Source organism: Podarcis raffonei, chromosome 6 (assembly GCF_027172205.1).
Source record: "Podarcis raffonei isolate rPodRaf1 chromosome 6, rPodRaf1.pri, whole genome shotgun sequence".
In the NCBI taxonomy this organism is placed as follows: domain Eukaryota; kingdom Metazoa; phylum Chordata; class Lepidosauria; order Squamata; family Lacertidae; genus Podarcis; species Podarcis raffonei.
In genome coordinates this window covers 3465344-3479995 of record NC_070607.1, presented here as the reverse complement: position 1 = coordinate 3479995, position 14652 = coordinate 3465344, and the positions used below count along the sequence as shown (strand labels likewise).

Below are 14652 nucleotides of genomic sequence, written 5' to 3'. Positions count from 1 at the left end.
CTGTACTGTATTTATAATATAACCTGATGGATCTGAAATGAAATTTATGGGTAGTTTTGTTTTGGTTTTTTAAATTGGACCTTAAATTGTGATCCTGACAATTTAATTTTAGTATCCCATAACCTAAAAATACCACAGACTTACCATTTCCCCAACTGTAATTATTTTGGACAAGTAATCAACATAATCCCAAAATTAAAATTGATTTTAAATTTGTATTTGTCCCATCAATGCAAAGTAAGCATTCTTATGTAAATTTGATGAAACCTGATTTGAGGTTAGACCTGTGTAAAATAATTGGGCTAAATATTATGCACAGGAAGGCAATTGCTACAAACTAAAAACAATTTCAGACTTATTTACTAGAGGCCACCTCGGAAGTGCTCCTACAGTTACTTGTATGATTTTAAATTGCAATTTTTTTAAATGTAGCAGCTCTGCATGAACTCTTGGACTATTTGCAAGCTTTAAACTTTGTCATAAGACAAACCTACCTAAAATGTGCATTCTTTACAATATATTTACATGGTTACATTTTTGTTATTTTTTAAACCATTCTGTGGATATTCAAACAAAATATATTGCTCAAAATAAACATTTCAATTTTGCTTCCCATACAGAGGAAAGAATAGAATCACAGAATGGCAGAGTTGGAAGGGATAATGAGGGTCATCTAGTTCAACCCCCTGCAATGCAATAATTTCAACCAGATCATACACGACACCTATGCTTGAAAACCTGCAAGGAAGGAGAGTCCACCACCTCTCGTTGGAGCCTGTTCCACCGTCAAACTAAAATTTTACTATTCGTAAGTACCTAGTGTTTGATCCCCCACACACTCAAACCGTAGTGGCATTACATAAAAGTGGTGATGTTGCTTTATAAATAGTTTATATGTGTGAAATTTTGACCCACCAGTCTCACAGAGACAAAATTTGGAGCATAAGAGGAGTCCTGCTGGATCAGACCAAAGGCCTGTCTAGTCCAGCATCCTGTTCTCACTGTGGCCAACCAGATGGCCATGGGAAGCTCACAAACAGGACTTGAGTGATTTTCAGCAGTTGGTATCCAGGGTCATGCTTCCTCTGACAGCAGGATAGAAAATAGCTCTCATGGCTAGTACTCAGTTACAGTTTTTTTCTTCATGGATTTGTCCAATCCTCTTTTAAAGCCATCCAGGCTGATGGCCATCACTACATCTTGTGGGCATGGACTTGACAGTTTAGCTATGCACTGTGTGCTGTGTTCAAGCTCCTGTCTCAAGGGATATTAAGAGAAACGTAACTCACTGATTTCCTTCCTCTGTTGGGGTGTGAATATTATTAGTCAGCTTGTGTGAAATATATATTGGCTAGGTGGTGTGAGAGCTATTTCTCTGTGGTGCAATCCTATGCTGCTGCTGCAGTTATAAGTACAGTGGTACCTTGGGTTACAAACACTTCGGGTTACAGACTCCACTAACCAGGAAGTAGTACCTCGGGTTAAGAACTTTGCCCCAGGATGAGAACAGAAATCACGCGGCAGTGGCAGCAGGAGGCTCCATTAGCCAAAGTGGTACCTCAGGTTAAGAACAGTTTCAGGTTAAGAACGGACCTCCCAAATGAATTAAGTTCATAACCAGAGGTACCACTGTATAAGCATGAGATTCACATGGTGTGTGTCCTCATAACAGGCAAAAGTCAGGTGGGGAAAAGCCATGCAATTGAGCCTGCCCACATAATTCTGGCATTGAGACATACTCTACCTGTTGGAGTTCACACAGTTCCAGTAGGTAGAATCATACAGGTGGAAGGGATCTTGGAGGTCATCTGGTCTAACCCCTTGCTCAATGCTGTATGCAGTTACAGCATCCCTGACACACGGCTTCCTGGCCTCAGCTCAAAATACCTCGCCAAGTCCCAAGGCAGCCTACGCCATTGTCAAACAGCTTTTGATCATTAGGAGTTCACTCCTAGTGTTATCTGTGCAGTTAAAGTACTTATATTCTACCCCTAAATCACTGTAACTGCGAACAATGATAAAGAGGATTCTAGTAAATTATGGGGAAAGGAGGGAGATGTGTAGCATCATGTTTGAAATAATTCTAACAGAGTTAAGTGGGGTTTACTTCTGAATTATTACACAAGATTACTGACTTACTCTGAGCTAGGCTATGAAAAGCTGGAGTCAAGGAACTTGTTAAAGTCATGGAGCTTTGAGGAATTCCTGCCTGAGGAGATTCCTGAGGAGATTTGAGGATTTTCTTCCTTTTAAAAAAATCTGTTTATTTTAATTTTTCAACTATAACAATGAAAAACACAACTCCCTCCATCCTCAATAATACACTGAGTTGGAGACAATTTTAGCGTTGACTATACTAGAAAAGGTTAAATTTGGCAGTCACACTGTTTAAATAAAAGTGTCTTTCCATAGATTTCAATGGGACGCAGGTAGTCTGTATCCTTGTTCTTTTTGGAATGCATGAGAAATAAAACTGAACCATGTGGAAGCAACTGTGTCAGTCAGTTTACTGCCCCTTTGTATCCATATCTGTAGTCTTTTGTGACTTTTTTGTTACTATTAAATTTTTATTTTCTCATTTATTTTAAAACAGTAACAACAGAACATTTCTTCTAGTAGCCAGTCCTAAAAATTGCTTGCTCTGGCTTCTGCTGGAGATGGAGAACGGTAACAGAATGAACAATTCCTCATTAAACAAGAGATCTCAATACAGCTCTGCTTTACCGACAACAATCTAGGTCACTTCCAAATTGCTATCACCACACCTAACCCTGATTGCAGGGCGCATGGATATGGGTCAGGTGTGAGGCATGGAGCTGAACCTACAGGTCTGGTCTGGCACACAAACACAAGATGTTCAAAATGGCAGTAACATTTAATGCTCTAATGCTGATGATGGGCAGCTGTAGGGTTTCACCAGAAGCTTTATAAGAAACAGTGATGAACAAAGGTTTAAGGTGGAAAGCCGTGCTTCTCTGCCATGGCTGTTTATGTACAGTGAGTTCAGGTCATATGCACACAACACCATCAGCACATATACACCATCATGTTGGAAAGAGTTATGAGAAAACAGATGAGCTTTTTCTGAACACTCACCAATAAAGCTTGCTAATACCAAGTTGATTCTGAAATTATCCAAGAAGAGCTCAAGCTTATTGACAGGAATAAGCCAGCAGTAGATCACATGAAGTAAGTGGACTTAGCGCTTTATTAGTAAGAACAGGAGCTACACAGGAGTGTCAGACCTAATGAGCACAGCAACTCTTCTTTGGTAAGTCTTGCCCCTACGAAGCAGTTGTGGCGACTGAAGGTCCCTACCTTCTCACAGGTGCCTAAGTCCCCTCCTCTCCAGGGTTTTCCCCCAAGCAATCTGACACTGTGCCTGTGATGCTAATTTCTCCTCTGCCCTCTTCATACCTTTTCTGGTTCTGGGAAACTAGTGGGGAGGGAAGCTTGTCTTTTTTTTTTAAATTATGTTTATTAAAATTTTCAAAAAAGAATACAAAGGAAAACAGAAAAGAAAAAAAGAAAGAAAGAAAAAAGAAAGTAAAAAGAAAAAACAGCAGTTTAAAAAGTTTACCTTAATTACATTCCATACCCAATTTCCTTGACTTCCCCACACCTGCCCTTCTTGTATTCCAATTCCAATTTTTAACTCAGCAATTTTTATCCCCCCCACTTTACCTTATTTCCTCTAATTCAATTATCTTAAACAAATTTTAACTTCTAAACCTCTATATTTATATTTCAAAACTTATTCTTAACATACTTTTCCTAAATTCCTCCATCAATTTAATTAACCTATTTAAACTTAAAAATCCCAATCTTTATACACCAAACACTTATTTTTGATAATCTTTTGCTAAGGTCAGCCCCAAATCTCTCCCCAAATTCCCCATTTTTATGTTAGTGGCAAAAGCCAACTTAATTAAAACAGAATCATATTTTTACACCCTTTAAATTCCCGAAGCCCTCCCACCCCCTTTCCCGGTTTCGATCCCCAACCAAAGTCCATCAGTCCATCCAAAATCAGCCTGGCGATCTCACATCCGAGGCACTTAACCCTCTCTCAATTTCTCTCTGCCGGTTTTCTTGATAGTCCTTTATTTTAAATTCCGAATCTCGAAGAGGCTCTGTTCCAGTAAAGTCCATATTTCTTCCAGCCAGACCTCCATATTTAACAATGGAGCCAAAATCTTGTTTCTTGCTTCTCATAAGTCCAAATGTCCCAAAGGCTCCAAACTCTGTATTGGCCATATTTATATTCCATATGTCTTCAGATCCCCATAAGAGGAGATCTCTCCAGATACCATTCTTCACTTCCAGCCAAACTTTCATCGTCATGTTCTTATTTTCAATTGTTTCCAACTTAACAGGCCTTTGGCTCTCTTTAGCCATCTGCAACATCCCAGAGCCTCCTTCTTTCTCATGTTCTTTAAATGGCACCTCAAATGACTCAGACTCTTTCTCCTGTTTGGCTATAAGGATTTTTGGATCAGCAACAACACTTCCCTGTTTATCTGCAGGAGCTTGAATCATATCCTTTCCAGGTTCAGCAATTTTGTTTACTGTTCCCTTCATTGTTATTACACTCATAGTCAAAACATTTGTCTGCTTCTGTAGATTTCCCAAAAGACGGAAGGTCTTTTCCAGTTCAGCCAGTATTTTTCCACTTACAGCCATTTTTGTAATGTCCTGAACCCCCTCTAGAGGGATTCTAGTTACTTAATGACAAATTAACCTTTTCTTCTTTATTTTTAACAATTTGTTACCAAATTGTATCAGATGTAACCAGCAAAGACAGCAAAGACACAGTTCTCCTTTTTCCCCCCAACTTTGACAGCTAATTTGACAGCTGTCAAAATCTATAAACCCCTTCCACAGGCTCTCTCCCTGATCGCTCCCGGGTTTTGGGGGAGGGGTGAATTCCGTTCTGTATCCTCCAGCACAGTCACTTAAATTGGTCCAATATAAAGTTAATTGCACTTTTCCACAAAAAAAAGAGACATTCACACAACCTTAGTAATAAAATCCTTGCTTTACGATGTTTACAAGGCGGGCAGGTTGACTTCCTTTTTAGCACCTTACCCGATCTTGCCGAATTCCCAGAAATAATTTTCCCTTTTAAGTCCAATTACCGTGTTACTCACGGGTCGTTACTTTTGATCCAAAAGTTCAAAAGAAGAAATTAGCGCTCTCCATCCATGGCATGCGGCTTCACTCAGCAGGGGAAGCAGTCGAACTCTCAGCACCACACCTCCCTCCGTCCCCCGTTCCGAAGCCTTTAAAAAGGCTTCTTTGCGGGTCGGGGGGGCACGCAAATGGTGCCCACCGAGTCACCAGGTCCACAGGCTTCAGCACCTGTGGTTTCTAAGGGTCCCCGCGTCGCCGCCGCGGCAGAACCCGACCCCTGTTGAGCAGATTCCCTCCGGAGCTCGGAGGGAATCCGCCATTAGACGATGGCGCCAACCCGGAAGTCTGGGGAGGGAAGCTTGTCGCAGCAAGAGAGGGCGACAACTGTGACTTCACCAGCTGGACTCATCTCTGCCTCTTGGCCTCCAGCATCCCACCCTCCTGCTTCAGCTTCTGATTCTGGACATCTCTCCAATCCCTGAGCTCTGAGCCTTATTTCCTTGCTGGTTCCCCAGCTGGTTCCTCCCACCATTTCTCTGCATCCCACCAGTCCCTGACTCTTATCCATTACTAACTATAAATACTGCAAATAGGTGACAATATCATCCTTCCTTCCTTCCTTCCTTCCTTCATAAATAAATAAGATTGAAATTCTCTGTGAACTTACTTAGATATACATATGCACAGGACCAGAATGCATATTACAGAATTTTAGAATAGGATGACAACAGGAATTTGTGCAGTGCTCTGAAACTTCTGTTAACTTTCAGAAATTACAGATGGATAGCTCCGTAATTACAACAGCAGAGGGCATCAGATTGTCAGCTGAGCATCCACAATTTGCTATGAAGTGGTGGACTTTTCAGGGCAATATGACAAATAATAATAAAAAGCTTAATTAAACATCCTGGCATGGGGCTGATAAAGACCAAAATCTGCTCTATGGTATTATTACTATTACTTATTAAATTTATTAGATGTTGTAGCAGACCTACCACTTAATACCACCCATTAATAAGGCGGCAGATCCACTCCCGCTAACTGCCCCCCATTAAATATAGTGCATCCACAATTTACCACAGATCGTCTCGTGGGGGACTCGTGTGAGGGAAAACTTAATGATTGGAGTCTCAAGCAGAAAATAAACTAACAAGAAAAGTTTTATTAAACAAAAAAGGTTTATGAAACAAAGTGGGTCAGGAAATGCATTCTTTCAGGTAGAAGTTAACTTGCTCACTTTAACTAACTCAGGCTTAAACACAACACTATAGGCGCAGCTCTTCTTGAACTTCAGTTACTAAAAATCAGTTGTTACGCTTCAGGTGGTAGATGTTCAGGTTTCTAGAACAGAGAGTAAAATGCTCAACTCAGTTTCTGTCACTGAGATATTACCATTGAATACTTTCAACACCACGCCGTTTCCTTCACAGCTTCTCCTTCGTTGCCCACTCTCTTAGCCATCCCACCCCTGAGGTCTTCTAAATGAGGGTCCCCTCACCCCCTGGGACTGGGCTGGGCGTCTTCTGGACCTAGAAGAACTCTCCCCTCCTGGCTAGACAGACACCCAGGGAGGCTGCCATCCCCCCAGGATCTCCCTCTCCCGGCTCAGACTCAGCCCTCTCAGGATGCTCCTGTCTGTACAGTGGTACCTCAGGTTACAGACGCTTCAGGTTACAGACTCCGCTAACCCAGAAATATTATCTCGGGTTAAGAACTTTGCTTCAGGGTGAGAACAGAAATTGTGCGGCGGCGGCGCGGCAGCAGCAGGAGGCCCCATTAGCTAAAGTGGTGCTTCAGGTTAAGAACAGTTTCAGGTTAAGAACAGACCTCCGGAACGAATTAAGTACATAACCAGAGGTACCACTGTATTCCTTTTCCAGACCGTTAACCCGGTCTAAAACTGCACATAAAATATAAAATAAATCTTAGCCAAGGGGGTAGACTTACTAATTACTTTAAAGATTAATTTAAAATAAGGGAATGAGTTATAAGCCTTTTAAAGACGAACAAGGGTTTTACTTCTGAATTCTGCACATGCTGTGTTTTTCTTATTTTTAAGCAGAATGGTTGTATCCATTGCTGCAATTCCACTAATGCGGCAGTCTGTCACTCATGCAATGGAACTTCCCTCCTCCTCTTCCCTACGACCGGAGCTTTTTTTCTGCCAGAACGTGCTGGAGCACAGTTCCAGCACCGTTTTTTTTGCTTTGTGTAAGAATTCTGCTCACCCAGCAAAGGAAGTCCCCTGATCAGCGAGGTGTGCAGGATGGCAGCTGAAGCAGCCTGAGGAGGGAGTGGGGCGAGTGGTGAGCAGGAAGGCGCACATGCACGAGGGCAGCTGAAGTGGCCTGAGCAGGGCAGGAGAGCAGCAATGTGCGCACAATGGTGACTGAAGCGGCCTTAGTGGGTGGGTGGAGCATCTTGTCACGTGATTTCAGTTTCAAGATGGTGGCATCAGCATCTGGGTTGGAGACCGAGGTGGTGTTCTGGCACCTTTTTTCTAGAACAAAGCACTGCCTACAACTCCATGCACACTTACAAAATCTGCTCCGGAGGTGGAAGTTCCACAGGGCAGGTGAAACTTCCATTTGTGCAGCATTGGAGGCAACCCAATGTAGAAATCATGTCCTTGTTACAACTTAAAGTTGTAGGGATGGGTTTTTAAGATTGTAATATGGGGAATGACAGGTATCTTGCAGGAAAAAAATTAAATCCGAAGATGTAACATTATTAAATTGTATGTTTTAATTTGTTGTGGAAGATTACATAGCACACTACTATTTCAGATATGGAATTTGCTGTTGAAATTTGAGGGCTAAATTTGGGCTGTAAAATGAGAGTAAAAAATATGATATTGAAATGTGCCTGACGATTTATTAATGTTAAATCAACACCTTAGCAAATCCAGGACAGAATTAATAGAATGTGACCATATAGATTTGGCTTCTCTAGCAATTATTTTGGTGTGCTGAACATTACACACATGCTTATCCCCATCTGGCAGTGCGGAAACAATTGTGACAATTCTTGCAGCACACAGAGGACAGAGAGGAGAAAAATGTACAATTACATGCAATGTGGATCCTCTTTGGGATTCTACTTTCTAGGTTGCAGCCAGAAGCATTGCAGGTGAATACAAGGAACAAGCCAGACAACACTGTTGGCCAAGGCAATGGTGATTAAAGCACAGTCAAGACCTCGCAACAGAGGTGGTGATTTGTTCTGATGTGTGGTTCCTAAGGATGGGTTTCCTCAATGGTGCCGCTATACAATGTACAAACTCCCCCTCCTCTATTGTCATAATTGACCACTACCCCAGCTATGCTAAGGAGATTGCTGGTTAGAGAGGGTTGCAATCAGTGGATTGATACGACTTGAAACATCATTAGTTGACTATTGTATTTTCAGGGACTTTACCAGCCTATTCCCTCCCCACATTGTGGCAGCTAGACCAGCTAGACAACTGCTAGACCAGGCATAGGCAAACTCGGCCCTCCTGATGTTTTGGGACTACAACTCCCATCGTCCCTAGCCAACAGGACCAGTGGTCAGGGATGATGGGAGTTGTAGTCCCCAAACACCTGGAGGGCCGAGTTTGCCTATGCCTGTGCTAGACTTTTGATAGCCACATCTTAGGAAACAAAGCGGGGAGTGGGCTTTAAACCAGTCTTCCACATTTGTGTTTGTGAGCAGAACTTGTATCCAAATCCCAGTGAATTTTTTTTTAAAGCACCCAGAACTACCATTCCCCCATACTGATTGTAAATTCCATTGTAGGCATATCCAGGATGTGTTCTGGGTCTGGGTGTGTGGACTTCCTTAATTCCGAATAGAGGCCATTGACTCACCTATGGCCATGACTCACCATTGACTCACCTACGACTACAGGACATATTGTGCAGAGGTGTGTAATTGCTTGTTCTGCTGTATGCTTGGGAGTTTTTTGGGCATGTGTGTATGTGATGAGGTGAATAAACTGTTAGTGGGTCTGTGGCTGGGGGATAGCTGTATGTTTGGAAATATCACTCATCAACACAAGTAAAAATTCAATGTTGTGCCCACTCTGAGGCAGTGATGGTGACAGTGACAAATATTAAGTTTTCTTCACAGTACAGTGGAACCTTGGTTTTTGAGCGTCTCGGAAGCCGAACGATTCAGAACCTGAACGCCAAAAACCCGGAAGTGAATTATTCTGTTTTCGAATGCACCTCCGAAGTTTAACAGCTTCCAAGGTGCATTTCTCCATTTTCTCAATGGAATTTGCCGACTGCCCATTGCACCTTGGTTGTCGAACGTTTCAGAAGTCGAACAGTCTTCTAGAATGGATTACGTTTGATAACCGAGGTTCCACTGTATTGCCCATTGCTTTTACAAGTGGATTGGGACATCCTGCAATCTTGTCCAATAGAAACATTCTAAAGTTATATCCCTTATTGGCTTACCAGCAAGTCACTAAGTTACCCTCTCTCATGAGTCCAACTTTTCCTTTATGGCACGTAATCTAACTAGACTCTATGTATGCAGGTTCAGAGGTAAGTACGGTACTTGCTCCCAGGGAGGGTGATTCCTCAGGCAATTACATGTTGCACCTTCTCTGCTGTTTCTTACCTAGGCTTTTGTGTTTAACCTTTGATATTTTGTTTCCTAGGTTGCCACCCTTAGCCTGGGTGTCACCATTGCCACAAAAGGGAAGGAGTGTTAATTATTGATACTGTTGCATGCCACCCCAATCTCCAAATGGTGCAAGATTCCAGGGGCCCCACCCATTTGCCATTTATCACAGAGCCCCTTCCTTTGTTCTCCTTACACCTCACCCCAAAGCTAGCCTGGCTATTACTTTAACACTTGCGAGATCCAGGGATGAGAGGGGTCTAGCACCCAGTTTAAGGTGCACACACCCCAAACTCATAGCACTATCCTTTACTAGGTGATAGTTGCAAAGCAATTAGGAAAAAGCATTGTAGCATTGGCACAATAAAGCTACCTTCCAACCCCTGCCTCTACACTCCTCAATGTATTTTTTTCTGAGTTCCCTTTCTTGCTTTCCTTTCCTCTTCTGCCCTTCTTCATAGCCTTCTTAGTTTTCTCTTTCCTCCCTCTGTCCCCATGTATGTCCTCTTGGCTTTCTCAGGCATTAATTTGGTCCCGCAGCAATGGCTGATCATGCCCTCAACCCAGACAGAACAGAGGCACTGCTAGTGGGAAGTTTGCCTACCCAGGTAAAAGGTATTAATCCCGTTCTAAAGGGCTGTAATTTCCCCTAAAAGAACCAAGTTCATCACGTGAGGGTGAGTGTGCTCATTAATCCATTTTTGTAATGGGCAGATATCGCCTCTGTAACCCAGAGTACCTATCCCCAACTTAGGAAGTTTTGCCAGCTATGGCACTACCTGGTGAAAGTAGCCTTGCTTCAGCAATTCATGCCTTGGTAACCTCCTCTGTGGACAATTGCAAAGTATTATGTGCATTGTTGCTTTTTAAAATGTTCTGGAAATTTGTGTTGGTTCAGAAAGTAGCCAACAGACTGCTGAGACTGGATTGTATGAATCACACCACTCTTGGTGATCAAGCAGCTCCCCTGGCTCACAGCCAACGAGGGAATATCAAGCACCTCGAAAAGGCCCTTTGCAGTTGTGACCAGGATGCTTCATGGACTAACTCTCTCCAAATGTACCTGTCTAATTGCTGGGATCTCCTTCAAAAGCTCATCTCAAATGGCCCTGCCAGGTAGGTAGAAGGGCATTTTCAGTGGTGGCTACCCAGCTGTGGAATGCTGACTCCAGAGTGGTGCCCTTTTTATTCTCCTAGGCCTGTTGATGTCTCATAGCTTTAAGATGCTTTTACCTTCTGTGACTTGTCTTTTAATGCTTCATGTATACTGTACTTCCAAAGCAAGCAAACAGCGCAGGCAAGTGATTTTCAAGTTTCTATTATTCCCCTTTTGGAAACTGCAGCTAGCTGTCAAACAAAGCATGTCTGTCTCTTTTACACAAGGTACTCAAGAAGGAAATGCAACGAATTAGAGTTGCTGTTAGTTGACATTTTATTATCATTTCAGGCTGGGAAGCCATCTTTCAGACAGAAGAAATGCATGGATCCTTGCACCATGGTTCAAGACTGGGATGCTAGGAGCCATGGCATCTGCAATAAAGAGCAGCTGCTTTATCCTTTGGGCTATGCCTGGTATAGAGTGACACATGGGCTAGCTGGCAATGTTCATCCTAGTTATTATCACGAACAACAAAGAGTCTTGTAGCACTTTAATAAGTTCAGTATGGCTCTGCACCTGAATCAGCACATGTAATCAATCTTTGCACCGGGAGCCTTGAGTCTTTTCCTACAGCAACTACTGTTATTTTTAAGCTGCCTTGCTACTGGATCCTGCACTCGGGGTGACTTACCAGCAGTAGACACGAGTACAATAAAAAAGCGTAGCTACACACTCTGACGTGAATTGCAGTCCAAGCTCATGCACGTTGACAGGGTTTCACAAGGCCCAGTGGCAGGAAAGTATGCGCTGTACTGCAGCCTGAAAGTAAAGCACTGAAAGTTAATCTCTACGTAGAAGGGGATTTTATAAAATAAAGAGCATTTCATAGCAACTCTTCCTTCCAGTCTTCAGCTGCATGCCGTTGTGGCTCTTTGGATTTCGGAACAATACTTCTACCACAACTGGTAAACCAGTTTCCCCCCTCACAGATTAGATATGTGTGTGTGTGTGCATATATATCCACACGCCCCCCTATATCTCCACCCCGCTCCACCTATAAATGGAGGGCGAGGCCGCGGCGCCTGGCGGGCCCGCTCCGCCCCTCTTCTGCCGCCGAGCAGGAAGGGGCGGGCGGCTGCCGGGCGAGCGATGCATTAGCGGCGGCCCTGGAGGCGAGGCAGGGCTTTGCTGCTGAGGCGAGCGGAGAGGCGCCCAAGATGGCCCCTGCTGCAGAGGCGGCCGTGGCAGCAGCAGAGGGCCGGAGGGCGGAAGGGAAGGCCGCGGCCGGCCGGCTCCTGCTGCTGGTGGACAAGGAGGAGGAGGGCGCGACGGCCCCGTCCGTGGCCCGCAGCTGAGAGGAGCTGCCGCCGCCGCCGCCGCCGCCGTGAGGTAAGCGGAGTCTCCCCGGTGGGCGGGTGGCGGGGAACAATAGGGCGGAGGCTGCGGCCTGCTCCTCTCTTTTCCGTCGGGCGGGCGGCGCCTTTACCTGGCTGGCTGGCCGGCCGGCGGGCCCGGCATTGCGGCCGGTGTCTCCGTGCGAGGCGCCCCAGCGGCCTCTTCCACCATTTCCCCTCCACTTCGCCGAAGCCTCGGTAGGCCTCAGGCTTCTGCCGGGCTCGCTTTCTGTCATCCCCGCCCCCGCGGCTTCGTAAGAGGCCGGGAAATATTCTGGGGGCCGGGGGTTACACGCGGTCTCAACTCATTCCAGGGGTCTGGGGGGGGGACACGGTATAGTATTCTTGGCTAGGGAATGGTGCGCGGGGGTGGCTGGAAGCCCTTGCCAGGTGTGATCCTCACTGACCCTCCGTGGGAATTACCTCTGACAGCTCAGCCTTAGGCATGTCTACTCAGAAGCGCTCCCATTAAGTTCAGTGGGACTTACTCCCCAGTAAGCGTGTGGGGGTCGCACTCTAAACACACATATAGATCGGATCACATTGCACACGTCCATACTTCTAAGGGGAGAGTGCTGTCCCACCTGTTAAAAGATCACACATGCTTTTATTCTGTGCTTCTGTTCCCCAAATGTAGCTTCTGTGTTCAGTCTCTGAAGCTTATTGGGTTCTGACATTGACCTCCCCATGATCTTTTGAACATTATCCCTGGCAGTGGTCACTGTACTCCAGGGAGGAAAGAAGCATTAAAAACACAGAACAAAGTGTAATTCTAAAAATTCTCGAGGAGTGCAAGTACCCCTACCTTCTGTATATTTATCATGTATGTAACTTTCAGTGTCATGGTTTCAGAGGATTGGACAAAAGTCTGCTTCCCAGGAAATGAAGGATCTGGTTTGGCTACCTGAAGCAAGCAAGTAAACCTTTGTGTTCAGGGAGAGAGTTGATATTGAGCAGGAAGTGACATCTGCAAACAGTTCACCAAGAAGCCATGTAAAATTTCATTGCACAAAATGAAGGCTGTTTACTTTATTCCTCACCCATCTCTTCATAAACACAACTGTCACACTGTATTATTTTGGTAGAATAAATTGTGATTTAGTTATTTATTTTGACTTCTGAGAGAACACTGTGAATTGTGTTCATGAAAATTAACAGGAATTTGTATTTACTTACCTGGTCGCCACATGTGATGAAGATCACATAGAATTCATTATTTAAGAATTTTTTACTCCATTCTTTAGCTGAAAAGCCTTCTAGAATGGCTTACAAAGATCAGGATCAATATAGTCCCTGTACCCAGGATTATATTCTAAAATGATATGTAAAAATGCATTCAAGTGAGTAAACAGAATGACAGGGCCTGAGGGACAGGTCAATCTGCCTTTTCTCTGCTAGCTCAGCTTCCATCATTATTTGGTATTGAACCCCCATCATATTTAGCAAGTATGAAAACATTATGTCCTGGTGGAATAAGGACAGATAAGTTGCTCTTTACTTCCTCCACCTGCTCAGGTTCTGTGCTGGCAGTAGGGAGTGAAATCCCTTCCACGCTTGACTAGCCCAGAAACCAAACAAGCTGGCAGAGGAGGATGCTGTGATCAGTCCTCCTCTGCCAGACTTCTGCATTTTCCTGCAGGATCTGCAGAAAACAAAGCTCCTCCTGCAGGTATAGAAAGTATAGAAAGGGGGTGCTGTTGGCAAAAGGACAAGGCAATCATTGGCTTTACTACCGGCCCACCACATTTCTATGCTAAAGGCACAACACACAAAGCCCACTTTTGCACATATAGCATATAAATCAATTGGGCTAATAGAAGAGGCAGATAAACGCTCCATTCCTCTTCTGGTGCCTGCTGCATTTCTGGTCCACGGGTTGTTGTTTTTTGTTCTTTTTACTAGCAGATAATGTCCCTTCTAGGGATGTGGGTGGCACTGTGGTCTAAACCACTGAGCCTTGGGCTTGCCGATCGGAAGGTCGGTGGTTCGGGTGAGCTCCCGTTGTTCGGTACCAGCTCCTGCCAACATAGTGGTTCGAAAGCATGTCAAAGCGCAAGTAGATAAATAGGTGCCGTTCTGGCGGGAAGGTAAACAGCGTTTCTGTGCGCTGCTCTGGTTTTGCCAGAAGCGGCTTAGTCATGCTGGCCACATGACCCGGAAAAACTGTCTGTGGACAAACGTCGGCTCCCTCGGCCAGTAAAGCAAGATGAGCGCCGCAACCCCAGAGTTGTTCATGATTGGACTTAACTGTCAGGGGTCCTTTACCTTTTTTTAATGTCAACTCTTAAGGCTGTGTGTGTCTTGTACCCAAAGGAAGCTTTTGATTGGATGTGATGAAATCCTTTCTTGTAGGAGATACTGTACTAGAAGTGTTGGTCACCATACAGAAAACTCTCTGGGTCTTTTGTTAGTGCT

At 44.3% G+C, this 14652-nt stretch overlaps 1 protein-coding gene and 2 long non-coding RNA genes across 6 annotated transcripts in view; 2 read left to right on the top strand and 1 right to left on the bottom strand.

The window, feature by feature from the left end:
• The first annotated feature begins 247 nt into the window (after positions 1 to 247).
• Positions 248 to 11358, top strand: LOC128415244 (uncharacterized). Its single transcript, XR_008330899.1, has 3 exons — positions 248 to 808; positions 8911 to 9037; positions 11192 to 11358. It is a non-coding gene; the product is annotated as an uncharacterized LOC128415244 (long non-coding RNA).
• LOC128415243 (uncharacterized) lies at positions 11159 to 12636 on the bottom strand. The gene is made up of 3 exons (XR_008330898.1): positions 12330 to 12636; positions 11535 to 11662; positions 11159 to 11274 (listed from the first exon to the last, which is right to left on the bottom strand). It is a non-coding gene; the product is annotated as an uncharacterized LOC128415243 (long non-coding RNA).
• The window catches only part of RC3H1 (ring finger and CCCH-type domains 1), a 62365-nt gene continuing 59700 nt past the window's right edge, over positions 11988 to 14652 (top strand). For all 4 annotated transcript variants that reach the window (XM_053391187.1, XM_053391185.1, XM_053391184.1 and 1 more), the window contains exon 1: positions 11988 to 12232. The gene's annotated coding sequence lies outside the window, so the exon portion shown is untranslated. The remainder of the gene's footprint in view (positions 12233 to 14652) is intronic.